General features: G+C 38.3%; 1 pseudogene; it reads right to left on the bottom strand.

Annotated features, from left to right (window-relative positions):
- Positions 1-19,549, bottom strand: part of LOC139740605 (aminopeptidase N-like) — a 111,336-nt pseudogene that overhangs the window by 72,341 nt on the left and 19,446 nt on the right.

Here is a 19,549-nt window from a genome sequence, read left to right as displayed (position 1 = left end):
CCCAAAAAAGAAGAAATTATATGTTAAAAGAAAGTGAAATGCATGCAAACTGACAACTCGGTTTTTTTTCACTTCTAACAATGGGTACCGTAACTTGAACATCCAAAGGGTACACCTAAATATGTGTCCAAAATCGGGTTTTGCACAAAAAGTTGCAGTTTCTTTTGGTAATACGTAATACAACTAGTGTCATTCTGGCAAAGGCTATCATAATGGAGTGTAAAACCAAATTTACTTAACATCACGAGAGCTAGAAATAATACAAAGCACTGGCTTACATTTTGTCAGTTACCATAACGACACGAATTCCATGTATTACCATGTCACACAAAAAAGTGGAGAACTGCATTCAACTTCTCATTGAATTCATGCAAAAATAATTTCTAGCCTAGCGACTGATCGGTAGGACAAATTCGATTACATTCCACTTTTCACAGTGAAGCTTATTAAAAGAGATGTTACATTTTGAAATCTGCTTGTTGAATATCTTTGATTGTTTAAAAGCTTTTATTCTTAAGTCCAAGCATGAGTGATTTTTTTTTTCCTGCTTGAGACATGTTAGAGTCGGAGAATATGGTAATTATTTCTAATAATGAATATATTACCCTGACACTGACGAAGAAATGAAGGAGTGGGAGGGGGCGAACTCATCCTCCGGAGGAGAAAATACCTCTACTTTCATCGTTAGTATACATATACTAATGAAATTGTAAATTACGACGGCATTCTATACGTCGCCGATAAAAGTTTATATGTTCGTATGTGTTTATGTGTCCAAAGAGAGTATGAGTATGCTGGCATCCCCTTTTCAAAGTGAACATGCCTCTCCTGAATTGTTATGATGATGATGATGAATTTTAGACTACCGATAAACGTGAGGCTATAAGGCGACGATAATGGGGGTGAGAGCGGATAAGATGGGCAGTTAAACAGTAATTTCTAAGGTTCTATGTAGGCCCTACTTGACCTCAATACACACACTCACACATATGCGCACACGTATCAACGAACGCAAAAGACATTAATTACAACACGATATTTTGTCATAACAAGAATTTTACTCTATTTTCGGAATATTAAGAGCCTTATTTCATTTTCGGATATACGAACCTTCATTTTCGGACTTACGAACCTTATTTCATTTTCGGATTAACGAACCTTCGGAATAACGAACCTTATTTTATTTCCGGATTAACGAACCTTCGGAATAACGAACCTTATTTTATTTTCGGATTAACGAACCTTCGGAATAACGAACCTTATTTTATTTCCGGATTAATGAACCTTCGGAATAACGAACCTTATTTTATTTTCGGATCAACGAACCTTCGGAATAACGAGCCTTATTTCATTTTCGGATTAACGAACCTTCGGAATAACGAACCTTATTTCATTTTCGGATCAACGAACCTTCGGAATAACGAACCCTATTACATTCTCGGATTAACGAACCTTATTTCGTTTTCGGATTAACGAACCTTCGGATTAACGAGCCTTATTTCATTTTCGGATTAACGAACCTTCGGAATAACGAACCTTATTTCATTTTCGGATCAACGAACCTTCGGAATAACGAAGCCTATTACATTCTCGGATTAACGAACCTTATTTCGTTTTCGAATCAACGAACCTTCGGATTAACGAACCTTATTTCGTTTTCGGATTAACGAACCTTCGGATTAACGAACCTTATTTCATTTTCGGATCAACGAACCTTCGGAATAACGAACCTTATTTCATTTTCGGATCAAGGAACCTTCAGAATAACGAACCTTATTTCATTTTCGGATTAACGAACCTTATTTCGTTTTCGGATTAACGAACCTTCGGATTAACGAACCTTATTTCATTTTCGGATCAACGAACCTTCGGAATAACGAACCTTATATCATTTTCGATTAAAGAACCTTCGGAATAACGAATCTTATTTCATTTTCGGATTAACGAACATTCGGAATTACGAATCTTCGGAATAACGAACCTTCGGAATAACGAACCTTCGGATTAAAAAACCTTCGGAATAACGAGCTGTAACCATATGCAAACAGGCAATCACAAAAACACGCGATTCCTTACAAACTTTTTTCAACGATGTAGAATGCCGTCGTAATTTGTAATTTCATTTGTACATGTATACTGATGATGAAAGTAGAGGTATTTTCTCCTCCGGAGAATGAGCTCGTCCCCTCCGACTCCTTCTTCACTTCTTCATCATTGTCAGGAAAATACATTCATTATTTGAAATGATTACCATATTCTGCCATTCTAACATGTCTCAAGCAGGAAAAAAAACCCACACACACACATGCGTGGTCTTAAGAATAAAGGCTATTAAACAAATAAATAATGAAATATACTCAACAAGCAGATTTCAAATGCTACATCGCTTTTAATAAGCTTCACTGTGAAGAGTGAAATGTAATCGAACTTGTCCTACCGATTAGTCAATAGGTAAGAAATTATTTTTGCTTGAATTCAATGAGAAGTTAGATGCAGTTCTTCACTTTTTTGTGTGACATGGTAACACATGGAATTCATGTCGTTATGGTAAATGACAAAATGTAAGCCAGTGTATGTATAATTTCTAGCTCTCGTAAAGTTAAGTAAATTGCGTTTTAGTACTCCATAATGATAGCCTTTGCCATGACACTATAGTCGTATTACATTCGCAGGATTCTGAAAAAGTTACATAGAAATGTTTGCATTCGGTTCAAGCCCAGGATAACCTCTTGTAAAGAGTGGAATTAAACGTAGGCCCACATTGTATTTCAGCTTGTTTCCCGTCATTTCTTGCTACGGCAAGTGCATTTCTTTCATTTCTCATCTCTTTCAATTTCTATAAACCCTTGACTTTAGTAGCTCGACGTCTTTTACATAAGCGTTAAATTATTCATTTTCTAAGAAGAAATGCATGTATATAGGCCTACATGTATGTCTATAACTTCATGTGTACGAAAAGAAACTACAACTTTTCTGTGTAAAACCCGATTTTAGACACATAGTTAGGTGTACTGTTTGGATATTCATGTCAGGATACCCATTGTTAGAAGTATAATAAAAAAAAACAGAGCTGTCAGTTTGCATGCATTTCACTTTCTTTAAACATAAGAATTTTTTTTTTTTTTTTTTTTTTGGTGGGGGGGGGGCGGGCGTGGCCGCGGTCACCGTCTTAAAAAGGGAAGGCATTCAAAATTAAAGGAATCGTATAGTATTGGCTGAGATGAGGTTTTGCCACCTCAGGTGGTACCAATATCTGGCCTGGCCCATGGACTAATATTGGTCGTTATCATACGACCAATCATAATCTTGATTCTGAGTGCTAAAAATAACCATTATGAAGGTGGACGATGTGAGCTCATAATGAACCGCTGCATGTCAAAGATCCGGACTACAGTATGGGGAAGGTGGGGCATGGAATGGAGCACTTAATTTCAAACTTACAAAATGATGTCCTCATTGACTAAAAAAACAGTAAAAATAACAGTTTGAGATACACGTTGTATGAACTTTATTATGTAAACGAAAAAACGACAAAACCACTGTACAATTTCAGGGAAACTCGAAGCAAATTTTACAAAAGTAATATCAAACTTGCCCTATCTCTGGGGATAATGGCACTTAAAGGGCTTACTCGCCAGTTTTCACTCGTGAACGGACGTAAATGGGGATGATTAACAATCTCTGTTGCCATGGTAACACTTAAAAGTTCCGGAAACTACCATGTATTTATGATGAAATCATGTAAAAACTTGACATAAGTGTCTGAAAATATCTCTTTCAGTTTAAAGCTTTGTTTGCCATTAGCATCTTGGTCATACAAAGTCACATTTCCCCTAGGGCATGGTGATTGGTATAGCAACGACTTTGCAGGAATATTGATAGAACAAGAGCACTGGCATCAACCACAACTTATATCACTAAATACACAATGCTCCAACTATGGCTCACTGAAACTAAAACTTAGTGGTGTAGGTTTACTATGGTGCCTGTTTAGCAATCACGAAGCTCCAAATATTTTCCATACTCGCTTGAACATCCACTGAACGTTCAAACGAGATATATACAATAATTGATATAAGAACAATAATTTGGTATGAAAGGAAACTATTTTCATAGGCCTGGGAGTAGGCTGGGACGTCGTCTTAGCCCCGAACCCCAAGCTGTAATGCGCTTGCATAACGGTTGAAATGATTGTGTATCTTATTTGATGGAATGACCTATGATTCGAACTTCCATCTTCAAACATAAAGAATATCAACCTGAGAATCAACCTTTCTCAGTTATAATGATTATGGACAAATACAATGTGCAGCGTCATATACATCCATTTGAAAAGAATGCTGCAGCGCCCATGGTTAAAGAGATGGTATAGTATTGGTTGAGGTGAGGATTCAGCATTTAACATTTTGCGAGTTACTTAGAAACTGCTTTATGAAATGATAAAGAGCATACAATTCTAAGGGGAATTCAAAGTTTATCTGATAAGAATCGGTTTTGAAATGGCTGGGATATCGCAAAACAAAGTAAAACAAAGCGATCTCAATAAAAGGTGGGTCCCAGTCACCTTTTATCAGGATGATGTATAAAATGATGTATAACTCAATTCAAATGGACTCTCCTAACCTATCTAAATACTAGAAAGAAAGCACACACTCTGAAAAATGTGAACTGAGAAATGAGGCTCTGAAGTGCAGGGACTTTTCAAGCGCTTAATCTTTAACAAGTTGTGCGAGCTATTCAATGAAAGGAACAAAAAACAGGAAGTAAACCACAGGAGCAAACAACAATGAAGGGATTACCAGATTAAGCTGAAATTGAGCATGTTTTATTAACCCATTCTGTCCATGATTAATGCTAACTTTTAAAGCAGCAGAGTTATCCTTTCAAAAGTTATTAGACTTGAAAGTGAAGAATGTGTAATGGATTTCAAGAAATGAAAAGGGGACTCTACAGTCTAACTGATCATTCTATTCTCCCCCCAAAATGGGTTGCAGAAAAACTGCTGCAAACACGCTTTCCCATTCATGTTATGATCCCAAACTTAAGAATAATGTAGAAAAAGGAGATCTCTTTCAGAAAATATGAAAAACTCAAGATTGACTTGGCTGACCCATTTCACCTTTTTTTTTTTAGTCCTCACATGAAATCAAGGGGTGCGACTTTTTGTTCGTTTTGTGATGCACGGTCACAATTGCCCTAGGTCCCCTGCCGCAGGTCATTTCATTATCGGATTGATATGAAATGCTGATACCGCGGCAACAACACTTTTCACTGTGAATCGAGTAATAATTAAAGTTGCCCTGCGTTATCACCATAGTTACCATCGATAATTATAGCCATTACTATACTATTAATGATACTTTTTAGTCGTGTCAATACGTATTAATCATTCTCTGTATTAGTCTTATCGTCGTTACTGTTATTATCATTAAAAATGTGAAGGTGTCTGAAGGTAGGATATAGAAAAATCACACAGCCCCCGTTGCTCAGGTAAATAATTATTCAGACTGAATTAAAATCAAGATTCTTGTTTACGCCACTTCTTCACGCAACACGACGTCCTTTAGCTGAAAATATACACGTGTATCATCCTCCCCGAGACAATATCGAATTTTCATTGCGTAATATCCAAGCAGTGTTTTTTTTTTCCTGATTACGACAACTTATCACAGTGAGTTTATTTCATTTTCGGAATTACGAACCTCATTTCATTTTCGGATTAACGAGCCTCATTTAATTTTCGGATTAACGAGCCTTTTTTCATTTTCGGATTAACGTGCCTTATTTCATTTTCGGATTAACGAACCTTCGGAATAACGAACCTTCGATCATATATTCGGATTAACGAACCTTCGGAATAACGGACCCTATTTTATTTTCGAATCAGCGAACCTTCGGAATACCGAACCTTCGAAATAGCGAGCCTTATTTCATTTTCGGATTAACGAACCTTCGGAATACCGAACCCTATTTCATTTTCGGACTTACGGGCCTTCGGAATAGCGAACCCTACATTTTCGGATCAACGAACCTTCGGATTAACGAACCTTCGGAATAATGCCACAAATGTTCGGATTAACGAACCCTTTTTCATTTTCGGATTAACGAACCTCTAGGTATAGGATATTTGCGTGTTTCGGATCAACGAACCTTCGGAATAACGAACCTTCGGAATAACGAATAGCACCCGGGGGGGGGGGGGGAGGGACCACAAGACCGACATTAAATCACGGGGCTTATGAACTGAGTGTGCTTGTATATGTACTGAGTGCCTGGAGCGTGGGCCTTATTTTGCCTATTGTCGAGCTGGTGGATCATAGAGCTCGTGGGCCAAGTTTACTTTATATCGAGCTCCTGGGCTGTATGACTCGTGGGTGACGTGCTTGCGGGATGACCCCAGTAAAACACCGTAAAACACCGTCATCATACTGGAATTTTTCCACGATTTGTAATAAAATATCATTATCCGTATAGAGATTTTCACATATTTCATTGTGTAACTCACTTGTAGAAGAAAAGGCAGCTATATCTTATGATTGCACACTTTTCACCCAAGTAAAATCAAGTTCCTTTTGTAAATATAACTGTCAACATGAGCTTGACCTAGATTCACAGTGCTAATCAATACAACATGTGCCTCACAGGATAAGGGTTGAAACACAAACAACCCTCACCTTTATTGCTAGAGCTTCACTGCCTCGAAATCTAAACACAAAGTGGTATGAACCGGATATGCCTACGGTATGCATGACCCCATCACACATGATTTTTTTTTCTCTCCTGCCATTCCGTTAGCGAAGAGCGATTAAAACATTATGACGAATCGATTTAGGTTTTTCATTTCTCCATTGCTATGGAGTGAATGCAATAGTGACTATGTTTCACAGACAAAAAAGAATAACAAATTGACAAATTCTCAATTCCGTTATACTATCTATTGTGTCAATGTGATTTCCATGGCTGTTTCTTATAGTGTCACTAAAGACATGTTTATTCCATGTCCATACGCACATCGAGACCGCTCAAACATTATGTAATCAGGGGCGGTGATGGGGGAGGGGACATATCATTTTTGCCCCCTACCCCTATAATTCCCGAGGTGTGGAAAATTTTCTTTCCTTTTTTTTTTTTTTTTTGGATAGAAAACTGTCCAAATATTTCACCCAAATTGTAAACCAGATTGTTTAATTTCAATTCTTTAGGTAAAACCTCCCCTGTGGGTCCTTTCCCATGGACTCAGTACAGATTTCGGATTATTTTTTTTTTCATCAAAAGGGTTCACCAGATACATCACTTCAGGTCCAAAAATACTTAAGTTCCCTCACCTGGAAGGGGATATCTCCTTTCTTTTTACAAACCCTTTCACTGCGTGGTTCCCCTCCATAGATGTATAGTGTACTTTTTGGAAAAATTGACATTTTTCCTAAATGCATCAAAAATAAGTTTACAACATCATAAAAGCTCCCTCGTATGCAAGGGGGCAGTTGACTGCCCCAAAAGATATTTGGATCAGATCTGTATATACATTATATATATAAATATATATACGTACATACATTATTCATTCACACACACCCCCACACACAATATGTCCTACCTGATGGGCAATCTCATGTGATACGGTAGTGAGCGTTGCTTGCTTGTCACGTCTCCCATTGACTTTCTCATCGTACAGGAAATTGTCTTCGTTGTAAATGATCAGTCCCCAATTCTCCATCGCTCCCGCAGCGAACATCGGTACGCCAATCATATCTGCAAAACGGGTAATTCACTTCTGCATTCTTTTATCTTTTTATACAACTAATTTTTATGGCAGCTGAAACTTTCTTCCCAGAGTCAACTTCTAATGTCATTTGATGGAGTTTGGGATGTCTTGCAGTTCATTCAAAGTCCTTTCATTTTGTCATTTGTGTTGTTTCACAGTGTGCCCGCCCAGCAACAAAATGCTAAAAAATACTAACATCAACAGAAAGACACAGACAAGCTTTTGCGAAACAATATTTCATGGAGTTGTATGGATGATATGAGATAACAAGAAAATCGAGCAAAGGACCTTAATTAAAAGCAGTGCTTGTTTGAATTCGGCTATCTCTCTCTCTCAAAAAAAATCATAAAATAAGAGAAGAACAAAGAGGAAACTAGATACATGGTTCCCATGCTTTACAAGATTTTTCTTTCTCTGATGCGGTAACTAAGAAAGATATATAGGGGGGGAGGGAGGAATACTCATTTGCATTTCGCTGTTCAAATATTGTGGATTATCGAATGTAATTGCCATGTTGTTGTTTTTTTTTTTGGGGGGGGGGGAATCAAACGCAGTCATCATGTGGGGGAAATGAAATTAATCACCCTATCTTGCGGGTTATGAGTGCATTCTATTATTTTTGTTTTTCGTTCGAACGAGAAAAAGAACATTTGGTACTCGATTACTCGATACCTCGATACATTGAGATTGCAGCAACAATGATTTTACAAATCATCATTTGCCAGGCATTGTGAAACACAACATTGGTATGAGTATATACGCCACTGTTATCAAAGGCTACTGGAAGACATTTTGAAAAGCGGCAATAGATTAAATTGGGCAATTGCACTGTTGCCCAACGCTATGAGATTCCATACTTACAAGTATACATCGTAGTATAAAATACAAGGTCATCAAAACGTTGATGTTAACTCAGCACTTCAGTTTATTCATCGCCCCAGCATTTCCAAACGAGAGTAGAAATGGTCAGTTTAACCTTTTTAAGTCAAGATTTTGTCTTTAAAGATGCCTAAATATTTTGTGATCAACATTTTTAAATGTCGAAGGACTTTCTGTTGAGTGTCCTAAAAGAGAAAGTATAGAATTATGAGATAAATTATGTCATATGATTTGAATTAATCATATTGATCCCATCAACCACTGATTTCAATCATATTTTGTTTGTATCAAGTTTAGTGTGTATATTTCTGTATACCCCTAGTCAGCAAAGCATGTAATTAAAAAGAAAGATGGACGAATTTAGAACATCATTAATGTATAATTATTTTGAAAGGAGTGGACCTACGAGAGACCCATGAGAGACACCACAAGACACCTGTTTATGGCACAAACACAAATTACTACATGCATGAGATATAACATGACTGTCTTTCCGCCCAAGGGACCAATGCATTAATAGGCCCGGTCACACTGCCCAAAAGTCGCGTAAAAAAATGAATCACGTAAGAAATTCTGACACTTGCACGACTTTTGGCCACGATTTTGTCGTGGCAAGTCGTACCATTTTGGGGCACGAACTGGGAGGCTCCCGCACTGTTCACGACTAGTTCACGCATAGTTCACGACGAGTTCACGGCGAGTTCACGAATAGTTCACGAATGCGTGCCCATCAGTGTCCACATTGACACGAACTGGCACGACGAGTTCATGCATAGTTTGCGCATAGTTTGCGCATAGTTTACGCACTTCCCGCATTGGCGCAACGAGTTTGCGCAATTCGGACGGCGTCGTGCCGACTTGGGCACGCCATATAAAAAGGGGGCCTCCCCAACCCCTGGTCATTTTTGGATTGGCTGTTCTCATGTTAATAAATTGTTATCTTATTTCAAAACACTTGTTTTTCTTTTTAACCTTAAAATACAGTTAAAGAGAAAAGAAAACGAAACGAAACGAAAAAAAAAAAGAAACGAAAAAGAAACGAAAAAAATAAAGGACAACGAAAATAAAACAACAAAACTCCCCTCCCCCACTCCCCCCACCAAAAAAGAAAAGAAAAAGGAAACCAAAAAAAAAAAACCGAAAAAGAAACGAAAAAAGAAAAAGAAACGAAAACAAACAAAAGAAAAAGAAACGAAAAAGAGAAAAAGAAGCTAAAAAAAGAAAAAAAAGAAGAAACGAAAAAAAAGACACGAAAAAAGAAACGAAAAAGAAAAGGGAAAAAGAAAAAGAAAAGGAGAAATGAAAACGAATAATAAAAGAAAAGAAGTTTACTCCCCCATTCACCCAAAAAAAGAGAAAAAAGAAACGAAGAAATTAAAGTAAACGAAAAGAGAAACGAAAAGAAAGAGAAACGGAAAAGAAACGCAAGAAACGAAGGATTTTTTTTTTTTTTTTTTTTTGGGGGGGGGGTTGGGGGTTGGGTGAGGGGACTTTCTTGCGTTTCTTGCCCTATATATACACCCCCGCACCGACGCGAGCGCCTCTGTCGCGCAGTAGTCGTGAACTGCTCGTGAACTCGTCTTGAACTGCTCATGCCATGCGCAAACTGTTCGTGAAGTGCGTAAACTAGTCGTGAACTGCTCGTGCCATCAACGCGTGAAGTACACGTAACCGTGACAGTGGGAAGGCACGGCCACGCTGCGACGCGCACCAATTCATAAAAATGTCGTGAACCAGTGAACTCGACGTGAGCTGTTCGTGAACTATTCGTGGCAGTTCGTGACAGACGTGGCATGGCGCGCACTGCCACGCACTGGCACGCATCCTCCCGCATCGTCCCGACGAGTTCACGACGAGTTCACGAACAGTTTGCGCATAGTTCACGACCCGGTCGCGAAATTTTGTCGTGACCAAAATTTTGAAAATTTCAAAATTCTCGTCCCGACATGGCACGCAGTCACGACGGGTTTACGCACACTTCACGCCAGTTTACGACTAGTTTGCGCACTGGCACGACTCGAGTCGTGCCAATGCGTGCCACAGAATCGTGCAAGTGTCAGCCTGGCTTTACGCGATACATGCGCGATTTGCGCATTTCATGAGTTTAGCTGCCCTGACACTTGCATGAATTTGGGCTTGCGCACTGCACCGCATTATGGCGTGCCAGTACGTGATATTTAGTGGCGCGCAGGCCGAGTTTAAGCTACCCTGACACTTGCACGAATTTGGGCTTGCGCACTGCACCGCATTATGGCGTGCCAGTACGTGATATTTAGTGGCGCGCAGGCCGAGTTTAGTCATTTCGAATTTACGAATGGTTCAAGAAATGCGTGCTCTCAGTAAAACTCAATGATACGTCATGTTTACGACACATTTGCGCACTATTTACATATTCGTATTCGTTGCAAGGACACTACTTCCAATCAAAAGTAACGATCAGTACACACATGTGTATTTTTTTTTCCGGGGCGGGGGGGGGGGGGGGGGGGGGTCCTGCCTTTGAGTTTATTTTTGTTTCTTACCAAAAAAAAAAAAATGCGTGACTCATCCTGATGATCATGTAGGAGAGGAGAAGAATATTTTTCATCAGAATTCAATTATTACAAATTACGATAGCATCCCAGTTCGCAAATGAATGCGTTAATCTTTACTGTATGTTTGTATTTGTCTATTATATAGGCCCATATGTATGTATATATATATATATATATATATATATACATTCAGCAAAAAACTTTTTCAAGTTTAGATTTCTCATAGAATATTTGACTGAAAGCAAATGTATTATATACCATATTGAAGATAATTTAATTGGCTATCAACCTGGTAGGTCAACATAAAGGGAAACTTTACGCATGAGTGAACACCATTGTTTTTCTCTTCCAGGGCACAAAAGTAAAAATTGCTAAACTGAACAAGTTGTCATTCATGCGTATGTGCTCTTCCATGGAACAATAAGAACAAACAACAAATTTCACACAAAAAGAAACATGAATTAAGTTGAAAAACTAAATCTTTGATCTCTATGATATCTTTAATACCCAAAAGGTCAATGAAGGCTGAAAATAATGGAGGAAAATAAAGCATCTTATGTCAAAACAAAATTCAAATGAAATAAGAGAAGAAGTAATAACTAATAAAAATGGTACAAATTTGAACTTTTTTTTTTCAAGTTAGGAAACTGTAAATAATGTTTGGTTCTTGAATTTGTCATATGGATTCTTAAATCACTAGATTAAAAGAAATAGATAAAGAAATTCTGCTCATTTAATCATTTTTATGCTTATTATTCCCTATGTCATTTAAAGTTTGACTTGACAGAAATTTCTTATTTTCCTCCTTTAGTTTCCCACTTTGGTTTTCTTAAAGGTTATAAAGAGATAAAGAGAACAAAAACTTATATTTCCTATTTCATTCATGTCTCTCATTGTATTAAACTGGTCTTTTGTTGTCAGTGTTATCGTGAAGGGCACTTGCAAATGAAAGAGAACATGTCAATTTTTTTCAATTTTTAATTTTGTGCCTTGCAGGACAAAAACGAATGTGCTCACTCATGTGTTAAGTTTTCTTTCTAATTGATCTATTAGCTTAATAGCCAATTAAATTCCCTTCGATATGGTATATAATACATTGATTTTCATAAAAATCTTCTATGAAATATATGACCGAAAAAATGTTTACTTTTTTTTGCTGAGTATGTATATGTGTGTGTGTGTGTGTGTACCACTTCTCATTCACTTTTCAATGCTGAAAGGGAACGCAAACCCAAAGAGCAATGTGGACTGAAGGAAAGCAGCAACATTGGTAGAACACACCAGTGAAAGTTTGAGGAAAATTGGATAATCAATGCATAAGTGTTGAATTTTTAAAGTTTTGCTGTATATGAACAAGGGACCGCTGGACGAGGAGACTACTAGAGGTTATGACGTATTAGTGGACAATAATACAAAGAAAATATAAAGAAAATTCAACAAACATTCACATTTCTAGCATTATGAAAGAGCACTTGACTAACCGCTTTCAGAAAACAAGGGGAATGATAGCTACCCTTTACATACGTCAGTATAAAAGTTGATGGGATTTGTAATTTTCATGAAAAAGTGAATATTTGTAGAATTTTCTTTATATTTTCCTTATATTGTCCACTCAAACGTCATAACCTCTAGTAGTCTCCTCATCCAGCGGTTCCAACGCCAAAACTTAAAAAATTCATAACTTTTGCATCGATTGTCCGATTTTCTTCAAACTTTCACTGATTTGTTCTACTAATGTTGCTGCTTTCATTCAATCCACATTGCTTTGGGGGTTTGTGTTCCCATTATTCAAAAATCTTGTGACATCACCGTACTTTGTCACTAAAGGAATTTTATTTCATGATTTAAATTGTGAAACATACGTCATTATCGGATTATTGAACCTTCATATTATTGATATTAACGAACCTTCTAAATAAGGGACATTGTCCAATTTTTGGAATTAACGAACCCTGCATCATTAGGATAAACAAACAATCGTATTACCTACGAAAAAGTGTAATCCTAGTTGCGCCCAAGCTTAGTTTATACTTCCTAACCAACTCTTTTCCCTCTTTTCTTTTACTGCAATGTATTTGAAAAATTCAACAAACAATATTATCGTGTATCCCGAAATGTCCTTCCTTGACCCATCAACTGTCTTCCCTCCCTTGTCTTTGACCTTTGAACAGCTGGTCTTTGACGGCAGACTACTGAATCGACAGCCGATTTCCTCAAACTTTGGCTGATATCATGATCTGCTAATACTGCTACTCTCACTCAATCCAAATTCATACTTGGGTTTGGGTTTCCTTTAACGCGCATATCATGCGTAGACTATGCGGTTGACATGCGAAAACTATGCGGGAGTATGCGCATGTTATGAGCAGAGGATACGCAAGTTAGTCGTGAACTAGTTGCGAATTAGTCGTGATTTAGTCGTGACCTGCGTGCCACTAGGTTGATGGACACGCATTAGTACGTACTGGTAGGGCTAGTTTGGGCATAGGTTGTGTAGAGTTCACGAAGGGTTTGCGAAACTTGCCCAAAAATTTCGTCGTGCCAAAATTTTGAACAGTTCGAAAATTTTGTTACGTCTTTCGCGCATTAACCGCATTGGCCAGCATCCTCCCGCAGGTTGCCACGAATGTTTCTCGCATTGGCACGAAATGAGACGTGTCAGTGCTGAAACCATACGCAAACCAAAATTCGTGCAAGTGTCAGGGTAGCTTTTGTCTGACGTGGAACTTTCGTAGTTGTCCGCCGATGTGCGCCGGATCGGCGCTTTACGCGATTCCAGGTTTTGAGCAGCTCAAAACTCGGCTTCGTGTAAAAGTTTACTCAGTATTGCGCTGTTTTACGTAATTTTTTCGTAGTTTGCGTAGTTCTTACGCGAACAATGAGCGAAATATGCGTGGAATATCAGTGATCGTTATCGAATCATGCGCGATTCATACGCAGTTCATTCAACGCAGTTCATTAGTGATAATGTGCAGACTATGCGTGGTTTTCCGTGGACCTCTGTCCTCGCGCACAGCCACGAATTCGCCCTATTTGGGGCCTTTGCGTGCCTATGCGCTGAAAGAGCATGGTTTGTTAGTGATTTCTTGCGCAATTCATCGGTGATTTTCATCGCGTAAATCAGCGAAAATTCTCGACGGACAAGCAACCAAATTTCTTGCGTGATTCATGCTTTTACGCGACTTTTGGGCAGTGTGACCGGGCCTTAATATTTTATGTAAACACATGAGGGACCCATCAGTTAATTGGGATAAATAAATGGTTATTACATAAAACAACAACAAGATCCAAATTATACCTCCTGCAAGTACAGTGCGAACATAACGGACAATTTAGAGATTTTATTCTCCCTTAGGTCGAAGAAGATCGAAACTGACGGACACTAGCTAAATCGTCAGGCAGAGAAATAAATTTGGAAAATGGTAGAGCGCTAATCAAAAGGCGACGCGAATAACAGTCTGCTGACTGCGAAATAAGAAAAAAAAAGAGAGAAAAGCAAGAAAGAAAGCAAAGAGAATCAAAATAATGATAGGCAAGAAAATGACTGGAAGTCTGTTTTGTAGCTACGTTGATGAATAGAGCGATAACTTCTGTCGAATTACTACTCATAAAAAATCACTAAACACTGACATGTAAATGTATCGAAGGAGAAAGGGAGAGACCTGAAGGAAAAAGGGTTGAAAATGGAATGATGGGATGATGCGATGGGATAAAAATCTAATGAGCGCAAATTTCTTGTGCAATCCTGTTGAGTTAATCGACATAATACCTGTGTTACTGTTAAAACATCAATCCTGTGTTAACCAATATTTTACTGGTCATGTTTTTTTGCACAAACACTCCATATGTGGAAAATATCACTCCTGCGACTTTTTTCTTCATTTTTTTTCAGAATTCAGTTGTTGAAATTGTATTTTCAAAATTGTGATTTCAAAATAATGATCATTTTTAATTCAGAATTTCATTACGATCATCAATTTATAAAATCAATTGTAGAAAGATGGTACAGTATAAGGATGATTTAACTAGGCATGCGAACGATTTGGGAAGGACGCAAATGTCGAAAAAATGGTTAAGTCCAATATTCGGAAAAAGTTTTTTTCTCCGAGTTTCCGGACGATGGAGCCGTAAACCATTCCTGCGCAGTTTCCGCGTAGTTCTCATGACGTATGTACGCATGTCGAGGGCACCATCGCTGAACTACACATACACGAAGAACACGCGACTTAATGCGAACGACGCAAATTTTCCAATAACCATGTGCAAAATGTTTCCAAGCAGAATTGATAACTGCCTTGAGTTGAAATAAAATTTGTTCTCTTTTCTTTCTTCTTCCTCTCCTTTTCATTTCTCTGTTGTTTGTTGGTTTATGCACGCACGCATGCATATTCACTACCTTTTGGAGACTCCTACGGTACCATCCTTATGGAGACCGAAGTCCCTTACGGAGACACACCATTTTGCACGCTTAGGAAAACTTGCTAAAAGCAATTCTAAAACTTGAAAGAAAATAAAATTAATTATTTTTCTGGGTTTTGAGAAATACTCCCAGAATGCAGCCTTATGGGTACTTGAGAGTGTGTGGAGCTAGGTGTGTGGTAACTTCTAAGAACTGTGAGAGATCTGACAAAAGAATAAAAACTTCCATTCAAGTTTACGTCAAGTTGTGGTTCCACCGCAGGCATCTTTCTCTCTCTCTCTTTCTCTCTCTCTCTCTACCGATAGAGAAAATGACTTGCCTCCGATCACTCGATAAACGCAAATTCCACTTTTTGTGTCTATCATAAAAGTACGTGCAGTGGTTCTAATGCGGTAACGTTTGCGTGCATGACGACGACGCTTCCGAACCCCCGCGCAAATTTGGCGATATTTTGCAAACTAATACGCATGTTGCACTTTGCCATATTTCGTTCACGCGCTCCGTGAAATCAGCCCACTGCCAATGGCCGAGGCAAGTGTATGGTATTACATAACGTCAAATAATAGGGCGACCATATTATATATATATATATATATATATATATATATATATATATATACATATATATATATATATATATATATATATATATATATATATATCTTGTGGACAAGTACTTACCAAGTTTTGATATCGGATACGGTATGGCGAAGTAGTTTTCAAAATAAGTCAAGATACTCTGGCCTGCGTTCAGTGCGTAAGACGTACTCTCCAACGCTTCTGGGCGACTCCACACCCGCAGCTGGAATGAATGGAAACGCTGCAAATGTTTGCCTTCTTATAAAATGATATGAATGCACCGGAAGTTGTAATGTAAGAAGTACATAATTGCTTGATGCGAGAGCAAATGATGCACCACAAATTGTATGACTTGCAAAGATAGGCATGTAAAAATTATAAAATTAGCTAGGTTAACATTTTGATCATAAACTGTAATATGAATAGAAATCAGTTCTCCATGATTTCCCTTTAACATTCGTGCATTTTTTTTTTCTGAAGGAGATATTACACCCCAACTATCTTATTATCTACAATTACTTTACAATTTTTTTTTCGATTGCATTAGAACTTTACAATTCTGTCCGTCTTATTTCACTGCATTCATGAATGTGACTATCCCAGAGCAGAGTACAAATCTCGAGCGATGAAATACTATTGAGTCGTGGTCTAACTCTTGAAGAAAAAAAAAGGCATGCAGGTCTTAGCAGCAACGTGGAGTGTCTTATCTGCCTGCAAAAAAAAGTTTCCTTATTCTAATTGACCATATATTCTTCTGTTTGTTTTTCTCATTCTGATACTGACAATACTGACCCTGATAGTGCAGACTGTGGCATCGATGCATCAACGTATAATGACGTGATGCGTATTCTCTTGTTTGTTTCATTTTTTTCATTCCCAGTTGTTAAGTATGGTATGTATCACTGACCGCATGAAAAGACATGTTTTCGAGCAATGGTTTGATATCTATAGCAAGAGACCCAGTGGGCCTAGTACTCACCCGAGTATCGCAAGTTCACCTTCCGAGCATTCTTGCAATTTATTACCTAAGATGAACATAGCAAATTTGGAGGGCTTTGAAGGCCTCCAGGGGCTTAGCGTTCATAGTATATTCTATCACACTGACAATAATACCTACTAAGTTTTTAGGAAATGTAAAATGCGAAAACCTGCCTCAGTTAGGTCCCGGCCCAAGTGGGCCATCCCCGAATCTGCCATAAACTTGAACACTATAACATAATATGAAACACTATACATTACGCCATACACTATAACTCCGAGCGTTTCTGATTTGAAAAAAAATTTGTTTTTAGATGAAGTTGAAAAGGTGACAACAGAGGCCAACTTTGAGGCGGGCGGTGGGGTGTCATGGTGTGCATTTGTATATTCTATAACTCTAGGAAAAATCCTGCCAAATATTTAGAAAATTTGACTATGCAGTGTCAAAAAAAGGAAAAGAAAAAAAAAGATTAGGTTCGCTAATTTTGGGACTTTGGAGTCCTTATATTTTGATAATGCTTGCCATGTTTGATGACAACTTTGACCATGTGTTTTCAAAAAGAAGGATTATGTGAAAATTTGGCCCCGATTTATCCTTCCCCCTCCCCCCCCCCCCCCCCTCCCATGGGGCATTGGGCCTCAGGTGGTCCCCCAAGTGGAGAATTTATATGTTCCCATTTATTAAAATATAATTCATGTTCTACAATCTGGAGATAACAAATGCCAAGTCTGGTGAAACCCTGATCATAAATTTTCTAAAAGAAGATAACAATGTGAATGTGAAAACTGAGCCAAGCTCTATCTAACCCCCCCCCCCCACCCCCGCCCTATAGCCTGTCACCCGGATCTGCTATGAGCAAACTTGAAACTACCGTCACCAATCTACTTAACCATAGCACTAACTTTTGGCTTATCCCTTCTGGTTACAAAAGGAATATTCATAAAAGTTTCTGAATTGCAGGCTCCCACCCCTTCCCAACTTCAGGGGCATTGTGCACCTTGGGGCATCCATGGTACCCCACAGATATATATTGCGATATAATATCACCCTTGCGATAATCCCTACCAAGTGGGTTGAAGATCTGACCATGCGCTTTCACGTAGACGACAACGCTATGAATTGGTCCCAACTTGAACAGCCCCCCCCCCCCGCCCCCCGCCCATCCGCCAATCCACCACGAACACACTTGAAACTACCGTTGTAGTACAGTCTGCTATGTCAAAATATTGGGTCCCGTGAGATTTTCGTGCCAAAATCGATTTTTTTTTTGTTTTTTTAGCTTACTTGGTCAATTTGGGGATGTTGAATCCCAAAAACTTTGATTCCATTTTTTTCCGACCACGTCTTAAGCTGCAATTTTGAATTTCAAAATGGCCGCTATAGCAAACTGTATTTTACCCATGTCTCATAAAGTGAGCACTGTAGAAGTTTCAATTTTGGTGCGAAATGCATGGTTGTGATGTCAGACACTCTGATATATCTTTTCTGATATTGTGGATTGTTTTCATACAATTTGTAGGCTGCCATCTTGAATTTCAATATGGCCGCCATAGCAAACTGTATTTTGACTCAATTCTCATAATGTGAGAATCATACGTTCAAATTTGATGGAAAAAACACTTTTATGATGTCAGACGTTCTGATATACCATTTTCTGATATTGTGGATTGTTGTGATACAATTTGTAGGCTGCCATCTTGAAATTCAAACTGGCCGCCATGGCTAACTGTATTTTATCCTTATCTCAGGTTATAAGCGTCATGGATAGTTTAAATTTGGGGAAAAAAGCATGCTTATGATGTCAGACATGCCAATATGTACATTGTTTAAAATGATGGATCAAGATGGCCACCGTAGCAAATGTAATTGGGCCTATTCTCATATCGTATGTAATGTGTAAGGCTCTAATTTGGGGCAAATGGCTGCCATACCAGAATGCATATTTTGACCCATATATCACGTTGCAAGCAATGCAGAAAGTTCACATTTCGGGAATAAACCGGGCTTATGATGTTGAACATTCACATGCACTTTTTTCCTCCCCGAAATCGCAGATCATTTTCGAGGCTATCGTCCTACATTCAAAATGGCTGCTTTTCAGCCATTATATCTGGTTCAAGCAACTTTTGGCCATATCATTGTTTATAAATGTGGCATACAGTGTATATTTTCGTTAAAAACACACACATATACATTCTGTAGTAATGGATTATTCGTATTGGCCGCCACTCTTGAAATTCAAGATGAATTTCGACCCATATTTGGTGCTGTAAGAGCTTTAAACCGCAAACTAAAGCATCCTGGAGCACTCGTGTGTAAGTCAATCACTTCAATGAATTCTGTAAGCGGGACTGCTTCCTGTAGGTACACTGCCATATTGAAATGCAAAATGG

This window comes from Diadema antillarum, unplaced genomic scaffold (genome assembly GCF_040938485.1).
Source record: "Diadema antillarum isolate AM-2024a unplaced genomic scaffold, OU_Dant_1.0 seq00000862_RagTag, whole genome shotgun sequence".
Classification (NCBI taxonomy): Eukaryota; Metazoa; Echinodermata; class Echinoidea; order Diadematoida; family Diadematidae; genus Diadema; species Diadema antillarum.
The sequence above is the reverse complement of the archived record's forward strand: the minus strand, read 5'-3'. Positions and strand labels throughout refer to the sequence as shown.